The sequence below is a fragment of the Protopterus annectens genome, chromosome 1.part0, assembly GCF_019279795.1.
Source record: "Protopterus annectens isolate FY-2018-M chromosome 1.part0, PAN1.0, whole genome shotgun sequence".
Lineage (NCBI taxonomy): Eukaryota > Metazoa > Chordata > Ceratodontiformes > Protopteridae > Protopterus > Protopterus annectens.
In genome coordinates, this window is record NC_056725.1 from 1,196,159,567 (window position 1) to 1,196,173,000 (window position 13,434).

Here is a 13,434-nt window from a genome sequence, read left to right on the forward strand (position 1 = left end):
ATTCCACTCTTAAGGTGCATTTGTGTGAATAAATCTAAATATTTATACTTTTTGGGGAGGGGTGGCAGTAACTTTGTCATTTTCATGTTATTTTAAAAGCTGGTTAGTGTGCATTTGTATGAAATAAATTTCATTTTTGGATGGGGTGACAAGCTATGCTATAGGAATTCATCCTATTCGTTTTCTCAACTTAAAGTCTGGTATTAAGGGCTGGCTGTTGCACATTTGTGCAAAATAAAGTGGAATATATATGTGGAAACAAAAAAGCCTCTGAGGGTAAGGTACCTGCTGAACGCCAAAAATCAAAATTAAGTAGAAAGTATATATGTTTTTTTTTTCTTGGGGGGTGCCTAGCTGTGTTATTGATGAAATAACTGGTGCTTAGTTTAAAGGTAGGCATTAATGGAGAGTGTGCACTTGTATGAAATAAACTGAAATATTGTATGAAGCATATTTGAAACTTTCCCAAGTTTTACAGAATGTTCTTGTATTTATTTAATATGTCTAGTCTGCCAGCTACTCTCATAGGGGTTTATATTTAAGCTGGTGAGCTTATCTATAATGCCCGAGTGGGGTATTGTATTGAAGGCTTTTGCAAGGTCCAGGTAGGCTGTGTGGACCACCTTCCCCTCGTCAATGGCCTTGGTGACTGTTTCAAAGAAATCAACCAGGTTTAAGAGGCAGGATCTGCCCTTAACAAAGCCAAACTTGGTAGGATCCAGTGTCTGTAGGTCCCCAATATTTTTATTTATGAGGTCCATGATGATCCTTTCCATAGCTTTGCAGACCAAGCTAGTCAGGCTTATGGGGCGATAGTTTCCATGATCCGTTGAGGCACCACCTTTGTGGAGAGGGACCACTGTTGCTGTACGCCACTCTTTGGGTACATATCCTGTAGTAAGGCTGAGATTGAACAGTAGTTTTATGTTTGGGTTTAGCTCTTCTTGGAGTTCATGTAGGACACAGCCCGGGACACCGTCTGGTCCCATTGATGCATGTTTTTTGCTTTGGAGAGGGCGGCTCTTACCTGAGCATCTGAGATGTCAGGGGGGCAGCACTCTGCTGAGATAGATATTTGCCCTTTTGGTGGGGAAGGGGGGGGAGAAGTTTGCGCTGAACCTGTCCACCAGGATATTGGCAATGTCTGTGGGTTCGGTGTATTTTTTGTCATTTTGGACTAATTCTGAGCATATCTGGGAATTGCGGCCCAGGTTCCTAACATAACTAAAAAAAAAGCCTTGTGATTATCCTTAGTGTCCTGTGCAATTTTTCTCTCGAAGCTGGCCTTAGACGATTTTATGAGTGCCCATAGTTTTTTGCTAATACTGATCAGAGATGCTTTCCCTTTTTGGGATTTTGCTCTATCATGTAGTAGCTTCCTCCTTCTATTGTATAGTTTGTTTATGGCTGGGGTCCAGCAGACAGGACGTCTGCCTTTGGAGGATTGGGTCTTGGTTTTATTTGAGATTGCATGATCCATGCATTCCTGAAGGTGTTCATAGAATGCATTTATAAAGGATTCTGCGGTCTGGGCCGTATTTTCCAGAGGCCCGGGGGCTTTGAAGGATTCCACCTCGGCTTTGAGGAGTGTGAAATTTGCTTTAGAGAAGTTTTTCACTGTGGTTTTCTGGGCAGAGGGTGGGGTCAGGATGTGAATATCCAGTGAGATTAGTTTATGGTCTGATCTTACCAATGAGGGATACACTTCTGGTCTGGATGAACCAGAAAAGACAAAAATGAGCCACGGTGCACGATCCCAAGTAAATAGCTTTAATAAGTGAAGTTAGCACAAAAACGCTTTCGGGGAGCCCAATGTCTCTCCTTCATCAGACAAGTTTACTAACAACTACCTACCATTTTTATACAATACAACTGCAATTAAGCAATCAACTTTAATTAGATAAATACAGCGTGTTAAATATAAAACACAATAATTAAAAGACATTTATATTTATAAGGTAACTATGCTCTTCTTCATAGCAAAGTGCACGTGCATGTGTAAATACATGCACTTTTACTATCAATCTAATCTTAAAATTTATTATTTAAGTAAATAATACCAAATAAAAAAAAAAAATATATATATATATGTATATATATATATATATATATATATATATATATAGATAAAATAAATAAAAGATATATGTATATATAAAAAATCCATTGAATGCTTAGCATCAAAAACTATAAAATAGGCAACACTCACAAGCTTAATTAAATTAACTGGTTCATATAAGAACACAAAACAAATTGTGTTTTTGTAATAATTTATACAAGCTAAAACCATGTACCAACATAATCCATCTAACTTTTCATAGATAAAAGTTTTAAAACACAAGCAATAGAAACATATTCATTTAAACCAGGGTGCATATATGCACCAGTACGAATCTGCCAAACCAGTTCACTTAATTTTAAATGAGTCTGCCAAGGGCCACCCTTATTATCCACCATTATTTTTCCCAGAATTGTGAACTTAAAATCATGGTCAGGAGAAATACTTATGTGCCTTGCAAGGGCATTATTCAAATTGTGCCTAGAAATAGCATATGTGTGTTCATAAATGCGCTGCTTGAGCTTCCTTTCTGTTTTCCCTATGTAAAAAGCAGAGCATTTTTGACATAATGCCAAATAGACCACGCTGTTTGTCTCACAATTGTGTTTCCCTATTATTTTATATTCTTCATTCCTAATCTTAACTTTTGAATCAGTTAATACATACTTACATTGATTGCATCTCCCACACTTAGTCATTCCTGAAGTACGTTGACTAAAAGGTTGCATTTGAAATTCCAGCATAGTTTTTAAGTTGTGCCCACTTCTAAAGGTGATTTTGAGAACTTCACCTAACTTGTGGGACAAAAAGTTGTCTTCCATAATCAAAGCCCAATATTTGTTAAGGACCTTCCTGATCTCATGGTGATCCACTGTAAAGGTGCAAAAAAACCTAATTCCAAATGGAGACTGGTCAGTGGTGCCATCGTCAGATCTAGATTCAATAGCAGGGGTGGTTTCAGAAGTGGTGCCACAAAAGGAAAGGATAGGTTTGTAGAACCCTGATCTTCTTTTGTTTGTTACTTCTGTTCTAATATCAAACAACAGTAAAGGAGGATAACCTCTATTCACAAACATTTGACTCAACTGTTCACATTCAAGCAAAAAATCTTCAAAATCAAACACCATTCTGGCCGCCCTTACCATCTGGCCTTTCACTACTGCTTTCTTTTGATAATTAGGATGACAGCTAGTGAAATGCAGGAATGCATTAGAGTACGTGGGCTTTCGGTAAATAACACTCTTATATCTCAAATTCTTCTCGTCTTTAATAACTAGGATGTCCAAATAGTTGATACTAAATTCCTGCAAATTGTGTGTAAATTCCAAAAAGGAAGTCATGCTGGAAATAGTACTTAGGAATGTGGGAACTTCAGAAGGTGATGCTTTCCAAATAAGGAACATGTCGTCCTGGTATCTTGTGTACCAGGCAACACTTTTCCTAAAAGTGACATCAGAGAACAACATGGTCTTTTCCCAATACGCCAACACACAATTAGCAAAACTCCCTCCACAGGGCAACCCCATAGCCACCCCGGATTTTTGTAAATAGATTTTTTTATCGAACAACATAAAATTGTTATATTCAAACAACAGCAAACAAGATGTATATATATAAACAACAAAGACTATCAGTGAGTCCCAGCTCTACCTTCCAATAAAATTTATTTCGTTAAACAGTTCCTTCTCTAGCGCCTCGGCCAACAGCCTTTACAGAGTAAAACAGTAAAACTCATAAAACACTTGCAATATATACAAAAAACCAAGTAATCAATCAATTACATAATTAAACTATCAAATCACATAGCTTAAATATATTTAAAGTCATAGTCTTAAACAAGACATTGCCAGTTACATTCTCTGTTCATTCCATGTGGATGCAAAGTCCCAAATTTCATAATCAAAATGCATTCCTTTTGTCTTAACATATTTTTTGCCTATCAACATCATTATAATATAATGGAACATGTTCCAGAACAGACACTTTTATATTCTCAATATTTCCATGGTGCACTGAGTTAAAATGTTCAGCAATAGGACTAGTAATTTTATTATTTTTAACATCTCTAATATGTTCTTTTATCCTATCTGCTAGCATTCTTTTTGTTTCTCCAATATAATATTTGTTACAATCACAGAATATGACATACACAACACCTTTGCTCATACATGTATATTTGCCTTTTGTAACAAAAATTTTGCCATTTATTTTATTCACTTCATTTACAACATGTTTACATATAGCACATTTTCCACAAGGGAATGTTCCCAAATTCTTCACAACATTTAATTCATTAGTACAAGGCTTTTTATAAATGCTGTGTATCAGAAAGTCCTGTATATTTTTCCCCTTTCTATATGATGTCATTAATTTTATATTTTTCAGTGATGTTATATCTTTTTAATAAAATTCCAATATTCCATAATGATTTTATTACCAATCATAGAGAAGTTAGTGTACTTTGTAACAAAAAACATTCTCTCCTGTTCAGTCCCATATTTATTGCTCCTTTGATAGTTATTTTGTCTAGTAGTGCCCTTACTCTGTTTAAAGGCTCTATGCAAGCTATTTTCTACATCATCTGGGTTATACCCTCTATTTTTAAATATCTCAGCCACTTTATAGGCCTCCTAAAAGCCATATTAATATCAGAATTGAGTCTTTTTATTCTCAAAAATTCCCCATAGGGGATGGCTGACAACGTATGGGGGGGATGGCAACTATCTCCCCACATTTTCCAGCTTATTTCATCAAATTTTCTATGAATACTAGTATATATAGGAAAGCCATTATTGCCCCTAAGCGAAATATCCAAGAAATTAACCTGATTTCCCTTTTGTATGTCACTAAATTTTATACCAAATCTGTTATTATTTAATTCATCAATGAAATTATCTGATGTCTCCCAATCCCCATGACAAATGAAAATTAGGTCATCAATAAATCTAAAATACCATAAAACATTATTTTGAAAGAAAGGCAACCTATAAAGATGTTCATTTTCAAATAGCCCCATAAACAGGTTAGCATAGGCTGGTGCAAACGCTGCCCCCATAGCAGTACCTGTAACTTGTCTATAAACAGTGCCATTAAATTCAAAAAAATTATTTTTCAAGCAGAATTCCACCAGTTCCAGGACATAATATGTTTTAGGACTATCATTCAAAAAGAATTTTATAGCTTCCAAGCCCAAAATATGGGAAATATTAGTGTAGAGACTCTCTACATCCACCGTAATAAAATACATATTTTCACCCCAATATATATCTTTTATTTTCCTTAGAAAATCATATGAATCTTGTATATAAGAAGGTAACAACAGAACTTTCTTTATCAATATTTCATGTAACATGATGCAAAGATTATAAGTAAAATATCCAAAAGCTGACACAATAGGCCGACCAGGTGGTGGTTCAGATCTTTATGAATTTTAGGTAAGCAAAAGAATTTTGCAATTTTTCTGTTCTTTACATTTATTTTTCTATTTACATCCATTTGACTTAGATAGTGTAATCTCACACCTTTCTGTAATAATTTTTCAAAATCCTTTTCTGCTTGACATAGCTGATTAATGTTAGTTTTACAATATACATTGTTGTTATCTAGATGTTGCATAAACATACTATAATAATCATGAGAATTTAATATAACTAATTTTCCCCCTTTGTCTGCTTGTTTAAAGACTATATTACAGTTTTTACTCAGTTGTTGCAACTTTTCCCATTCCAATTTTGTTAGATTATAAGTATGCTTTTTATTCATAAAGCCCTCTATTTCCTTTTCTAACATTGTATTCAGTAGAGATTCAAAACGTACTATATTAGAATTTTTACATGGAGGTAAAAAATAGTTATTATCTTTAAGCATATGTGTATTTAATAAGTCATAAGCATTGTTTTCATCTTCACTACCCGATGCACATGAATAAAAACTTTCTTCACTTTCTGTTTCACTATCTAATGAAAGTAAAACATCACAGTTAGTATCTAACTCAGTTTAATGGCACTGTTTATAGACAAGTTACAGGTACTGCTATGGGGGCAGCGTTTGCACCAGCCTATGCTAACCTGTTTATGGGGCTATTTGAAAATGAACATCTTTATAGGTTGCCTTTCTTTCAAAATAATGTTTTAAGGTATTTTAGATTTATTGATGACCTAATTTTCATTTGTCATGGGGATTGGGAGACATCAGATAATTTCATTGATGAATTAAATAATAACAGATTTGGTATAAAATTTAGTGACATACAAAAGGGAAATCAGGTTAATTTCTTGGATATTTCGCTTAGGGGCAATAATGGCTTTCCTATATATACTAGTATTCATAGAAAATTTGATGAAATAAGCTGGAAAATGTGGGGAGATAGTTGCCATCCCCCCCATACGTTGTCAGCCATCCCTATGGGGAATTTTTGAGAATAAAAGACTCAATTCTGATATTAATATGGCTTTTAGGGAGGCCTATAAAGTGGCTGAGATATTTAAAATAGAGGGTATAACCCAGATGATGTAGAAAATAGCTTGCATAGAGCCTTTAAACAGAGTAAGGGCACTACTAGACAAAATAACTATCAAAGGAGCAATAAATATGGGACTGAACAGGAGAGAATGTTTTTTGTTACAAAGTACACTAACTTCTCTATGATTGGTAATAAAATCATTATGGAATATTGGAATTTTATTAAAAAAGATATAACATCACTGAAAAATATAAAATTAATGACATCATATAGAAAGGGGAAAAATATACAGGACTTTCTGATACACAGCATTTATAAAAAGCCTTGTACTAATGATTGATAGCTATAGGAGACTCAGGCTTTGGTATTATAAAGAAATGGGAAAATTCCAGGAAGAGAACTACTACCAATCCTTTTGCTATGGTAGGCAAAAAGAACATTATTTCAGATAATCCAGATGTACAGGACTTGTGTTCTAAACTTGAAAGATTGATTTTTAAAGAAACATCTACTTTCTATAATATTGGCAGTCTTGAAAGATATATTGAACTGGATATAACACCTAGAGGGTTAAGGTCTATTAAGAATCCATCAACACCATTTGACCTTACTAATGAAGTAGAAGTTAAATTTCATGAACGATGGATAGCAGCTGCACATCGGTGCAGTTTAGAATGGGTGTCAATTTTAATTGAAAGAGACAATATGAAAAAAGACAAACTTGTAGTTGAAACTAAACAAGTTTGTGAACAACTGGTAAATATTACATCAAATTCTACATTAGAGAATTTCCTCTCAGGCATTAACACCAAATTAAATAGTTATGAAAAAGATCTGGTAGAAAGAAAAAAATCTAAATTAACTAGAGACATTAGAGACTATGACCACAAGAGGGCGTTTGTATTTCCTGGCTTTCAAAGAAACAGGAGAAAGAGTGTCTCTTTTCAAAAAGGAAATCCTGCTTCAGAAGAATATGCCAGTAAGAACTTCCTGTCTGGTGAAAGTGGAGGGTCTTCATGGGAAGAAGATGACAGAGAAACTTTTCCTAGACTGCCAGTTGCAGCAAACCCAGAAGCATTTCATAAAACCTACTCAGAATCGAATGGACATTATACCAATACCAGGAAAAGGGGCTGGAACAATCCAGAACGCCAGAGAGACTCGGGCGATGGACAACATAAGAAAGGTAGATGGACATAACTTACATAGTAATTATGTTGTTAACTTGTCCAGTTATAAACTAGACAAGATAGAAATGTCTGTTTTAGAGAAGGGTTTAAAATTTGTACCCACATGCTTACCTAAAAGTATGAGGTTAAAACTGAATTGTTCCAACTATGCCGAAAAATGCATTTAAAGGAACACTTCTTTAGATTAAATAAAGCAACTGAGTTAGATACTAACTGTGATGTTTTACTTTCATTAGATAGTGAAACAGAAAGTGAAGAAAGTTTTTATTCATGTGCATCGGGTAGTGAAGATGAAAACAATGCTTATGACTTATTAAATACACATATGCTTAAAGATAATAACTATTTTTACCTCCATGTAAAAATTCTAATATAGTACGTTTTGAATCTCTACTGAATACAATGTTAGAAAAGGAAATAGAGGGCTTTATGAATAAAAAGCTTACTTATAATCTAACAAAATTGGAATGGGAAAAGTTGCAACAACTGAGTAAAAACTGTAATATAGTCTTTAAACAAGCAGACAAAGGGGGAAAATTAGTTATATTAAATTCTCATGATTATTATAGTATGTGTATGCAACATCTAGATAACAACAATGTATATTGTAAAACTAACATTAATCAGCTATGTCAAGCAGAAAAGGATTTTGAAAAATTATTACAGAAAGGTGTGAGATTACACTATCTAAGTCAAATGGATGTAAATAGAAAAATAAATGTAAAGAACAGAAAAATTGCAAAATTCTTTTGCTTACCTAAAATTCATAAAGATCTGAACCTGGTCGGCCTATTGTGTCAGCTTTTGGATATTTTACTTATAATCTTTGCATCATGTTACATGAAATATTGATAAAGAAAGTTCTGTTGTTACCTTCTTATATACAAGATTCATATGATTTTCTAAGGAAAATAAAAGATATATATTGGGGTGAAAATATGTATTTTATTACGGTGGATGTAGAGAGTCTCTACACTAATATTTCCCATATTTTGGGCTTGGAAGCTATAAAATTCTTTTTGAATGATAGTCCTAAAACATATTATGTCCTGGAACTGGTGGAATTCTGCTTGAAAAATAATTTTTGAATTTAATGGCACTGTTTATAGACAAGTTACAGGTACTGCTATGGGGGCAGCGTTTGCACCAGCCTATGCTAACCTGTTTATGGGGCTATTTGAAAATGAACATCTTTATAGGTTGCCTTTCTTTCAAAATAATGTTTTAAGGTATTTTAGATTTATTGATGACCTAATTTTCATTTGTCATGGGGATTGGGAGACATCAGATAATTTCATTGATGAATTAAATAATAACAGATTTGGTATAAAATTTAGTGACATACAAAAGGGAAATCAGGTTAATTTCTTGGATATTTCGCTTAGTGTCAATAATGGCTTTCCTATATATACTAGTATTCATAGAAAATTTGATGAAATAAGCTGGAAAATGTGGGGAGATAGTTGCCATCCCCCCCATACGTTGTCAGCCATCCCCTATGGGGAATTTTTGAGAATAAAAAGACTCAATTCTGATATTAATATGGCTTTTAGGGAGGCCTATAAAGTGGCTGAGATATTTAAAAATAGAGGGTATAACCCAGATGATGTAGAAAATAGCTTGCATAGAGCCTTTAAACAGAGTAAGGGCACTACTAGACAAAATAACTATCAAAGGAGCAATAAATATGGGACTGAACAGGAGAGAATGTTTTTTGTTACAAAGTACACTAACTTCTCTATGATTGGTAATAAAATCATTATGGAATATTGGAATTTTATTAAAAAGATATAACATCACTGAAAAATATAAAATTAATGACATCATATAGAAAGGGAAAAATATACAGGACTTTCTGATACACAGCATTTATAAAAAGCCTTGTACTAATGAATTAAATGTTGTGAAGAATTTGGGAACATTCCCTTGTGGAAAATGTGCTATATGTAAACATGTTGTAAATGAAGTGAATAAAATAAATGGCAAAATTTTTGTTACAAAAGGCAAATATACATGTATGAGCAAAGGTGTTGTGTATGTCATATTCTGTGATTGTAACAAATATTATATTGGAGAAACAAAAAGAATGCTAGCAGATAGGATAAAAGAACATATTAGAGATGTTAAAAATAATAAAATTACTAGTCCTATTGCTGAACATTTTAACTCAGTGCACCATGGAAATATTGAGAATATAAAAGTGTCTGTTCTGGAACATGTTCCATTATATTATAATGATGTTGATAGGCAAAAAAATATGTTAAGACAAAAGGAATGCATTTTGATTATGAAATTTGGGACTTTGCATCCACATGGAATGAACAGAGAATGTAACTGGCAATGTCTTGTTTAAGACTATGACTTTAAATATATTTAAGCTATGTGATTTGATAGTTTAATTATGTAATTGATTGATTACTTGGTTTTTTGTATATATTGCAAGTGTTTTATGAGTTTTACTGTTTTACTCTGTAAAGGCTGTTGGCCGAGGCGCTAGAGAAGGAACTGTTTAACGAAATAAATTTTATTGGAAGGTAGAGCTGGGACTCACTGATAGTCTTTGTTGTTTATAAACATAAAATTGTTGTTTAAAACAATTTCCAGTAGTGTCTCAACCAAATAAATAATGTTGTCATCAATCTTTTTATCAAAAAGGAATTCACAAACCCATTGAATACCTAGATCTTGAGGTATAACAGTGTAAAGATCTTTGATATCGATGGTCAAAAAACAGAAATTTGCATCAAAGGGAACCTTTTTAATTTCATGGAGGAAACTCCAGGAATCTTTACAGATCTGAGGTTCCTGGTTGATTAAGGGCCTTAAAATACTATCAATGAATTTAGCACATGCAAAAGTGATAGATCCACGACCGTCAACAATAGGGCGAAAGGGGGGGTTGTGATAAACTTTTGTGAGTCTTTGGGATGCCAAACAAAACCGGTAACCTAGGGGCTAAAATGTTTAAATATTGATACAAATTAAGATCAATAATTCTTTCAAGAAATAAATCTTCAATCATTCCCCTAATTTTTGCATAAGCCATGTTGACTTCATTAATGCTCACAACTTCATAAAAGTCAGTGTTTAGAAGAGTAAACATTTTCTGGACATACAAAAAAATATCCATAAGCACTAACCCACCCCCCTTATCTGGTTTCATAACCCTAATATTACAGTTTTTCAACAAAACCAAGAATTCTCGCTGGTGTCTAGTAATGTTGACGTGTCGTTTATGAGGAAGCTTATCTAACTTAAGAGCCCTTAAATCATACTCACACATTTTTTCGAACAGACACAGTGTGTCATGCAAAGGGGGGTTATAAACACTAGACACTCTAAGTGAACCAGTTGATACAATACCGTCACCCATCAATATTTTTAAGTTGAGCTTTCTAACAAATAACTTCAGGTCAATAATTGTCTTGACTAAATCAAAACATGTGTCAGGCACAAAGGATAAACCCTTAGAGAAAAACTCAACCAAATCAGAATCTATATTGAAGGATGTGTAATTATAAATTTTAAAAGCCCCCTTAGAGTCTATTAGTATAAGTGGATCCGAGAAATGACTTGTCATCTCCTGTGTTGTGATCTGCGATTCCTGTAGTTGCCCTGATTGTTCCTCCCCTGTCCATTGACTTGTCTGGCTTTCTTGTTTCTGGGAAATCCCTGCTGGTTGCTGGAATTGTCACCATTAGTTGCAAAGGCTTCTTGAAAAATATTGTTATTACTATTGTCAGCTCTGTTAATATTTGTGTTACCAGACTTATTTGAATTACTCAAAAGCCTTTCACTACGACGAAGAGGCATAGCTTTATCGTCATTAGTTTCCAACACAAGAATTTGTTGACCATCTACTGCATTCAACAATTCAACCTCAGTATTCCCATGGGAAGCAATACTTTGTGATTTATTTGAAAAAAGTGGAGGTCGAGGGTAAGCTTTATTTGCCCGATATTCATGGATGTCCCTGTTAATCTTTTTCTTTTTATTACTAATGAGCTTAGTAATAGTTGCTTCTATACTAGAAAAGGTTCGAGAATACTCATATTTGTATCTGGGAAAATCCGGATCCTCCTTTATGTTGTTGTCAAGAGTTGCAAGCTCAATTTTAAAACACTCAATTTCTTTTTGGTATTGTAAAATAAGCAAGTTCATATACTCAAACCCTGCTGGTCAAACAGGGCTAACAAGTCTTTGTGGAATTGGGACCCTTCCAATAACCCGACTGGAAAGCATCATTGCCACAAACCTTTCGGGACCAGTTTTTTAGTCAAACATTCTTGCAGGTACAAAATTTCAAGTTGCAGTTTCCTGCACTTGAACAATTTAGAGTCAAACGTGACAATAAGATCAGAAATATCACTTACATTCTCTTGAATACCTTTGTTCATGCCTTCACCAGTCTTGTCACAGAAAAAATTGATGTATCTTAAAAAACCATCAATAGAAGGACACCCCACTGTGTTAGCAGTAGGTACGGGGCTCCTTTGAGAATTGCCATTCCCTGTATTGTTTCTGATAATCTGCCCAGGCTGGATATCCAAATCTGCTGGGCTACGCATCGAGCCAGTATTGCTGGCAACCATAACACCGGAAGCGCTTGCCACAACCACCCTCAGAGCGTCAGGTTGAGAGGGTAAAGGTAGAGGCGGAGAACAAGTTCATAATGCACCTTGTACACTAGTTGTTTGTAAAGAAAGCCTTGTGATTATCCTTAGTGTCCTGTGCAATTTTTCTCTCGAAGCTGGCCTTAGACGATTTTATGAGTGCCCATAGTTTTTTGCTAATACTGATCAGAGATGCCTTCCCTTTTTGGGATTTTGCTCTATCATGTAGTAGCTTCCTCCTTCCATTGTATAGTTTGTTTATGGCTGGGGTCCAGCAGACAGGACGTCTGCCTTTGGAGGATTGGGTCTTGGTTTTATTTGGGATTGCATGATCCATGCATTCCTGAAGGTGTTCATAGAATGAGTTTATAAAGGATTCTGCGGTCTGGGCCGTATTTTCCACAGGCCCGGGGGCTTTGAAGGATTCCACCTCGGTTTTGAGGAGTGTGAAATTTGCTTTAGAGAGGTTTTTCACTGTGGTTTTCTGGGCAGAGGGTGGGGTCAGGATGTGAATATCCAGTGAGATTAGTTTATGGTCTGATCTTACCAGTGAGGGATACACTTCTGGTCTGGAGCATAGAGTCCTCATGTTGGTGATGATCAGGTCTAGTATGTTTTCCCCTCTTGTGGGAGTGGTAACAAGTTGTTCCATAGCATTTGAGTTTATAAATTCTAGGAACCTTTGGGCTAGGGTGTTGGATGCTCCCAGTCTATGTTTGGGTAGTTGAAGTCACCCAATATAATGGTGTTTGGAGAGACCTTCATATTTTCCAGTGTTCTCAGGAAGGCCGAGTGGGGTTCCTGGGTTTGGGAGGGTGGTCTGTAGCAGGCTATAAACTGGAAGGCAGTTTTACCCACTGTTAGTTGCACATGGATAGTCTCTGATGCTTCATGCTGTGCCACCAACCTGGAGGTGTGGGTATCTTTGACGAATATTGATACTCCCCCTCCTTTTGTGGTTTGGTTAAAGTTTTTGGGGCCAAAAAGCATGGTATGAGGTATAACCTGGTAGTGCTGGGGTGCTCTTGGGAGCCTTGAACCAGGTCTCTATTACTGCACAGATATCGATGTTCTCCATGCTAAGGAGAGTTTTGAGTGCATGCATCTTGA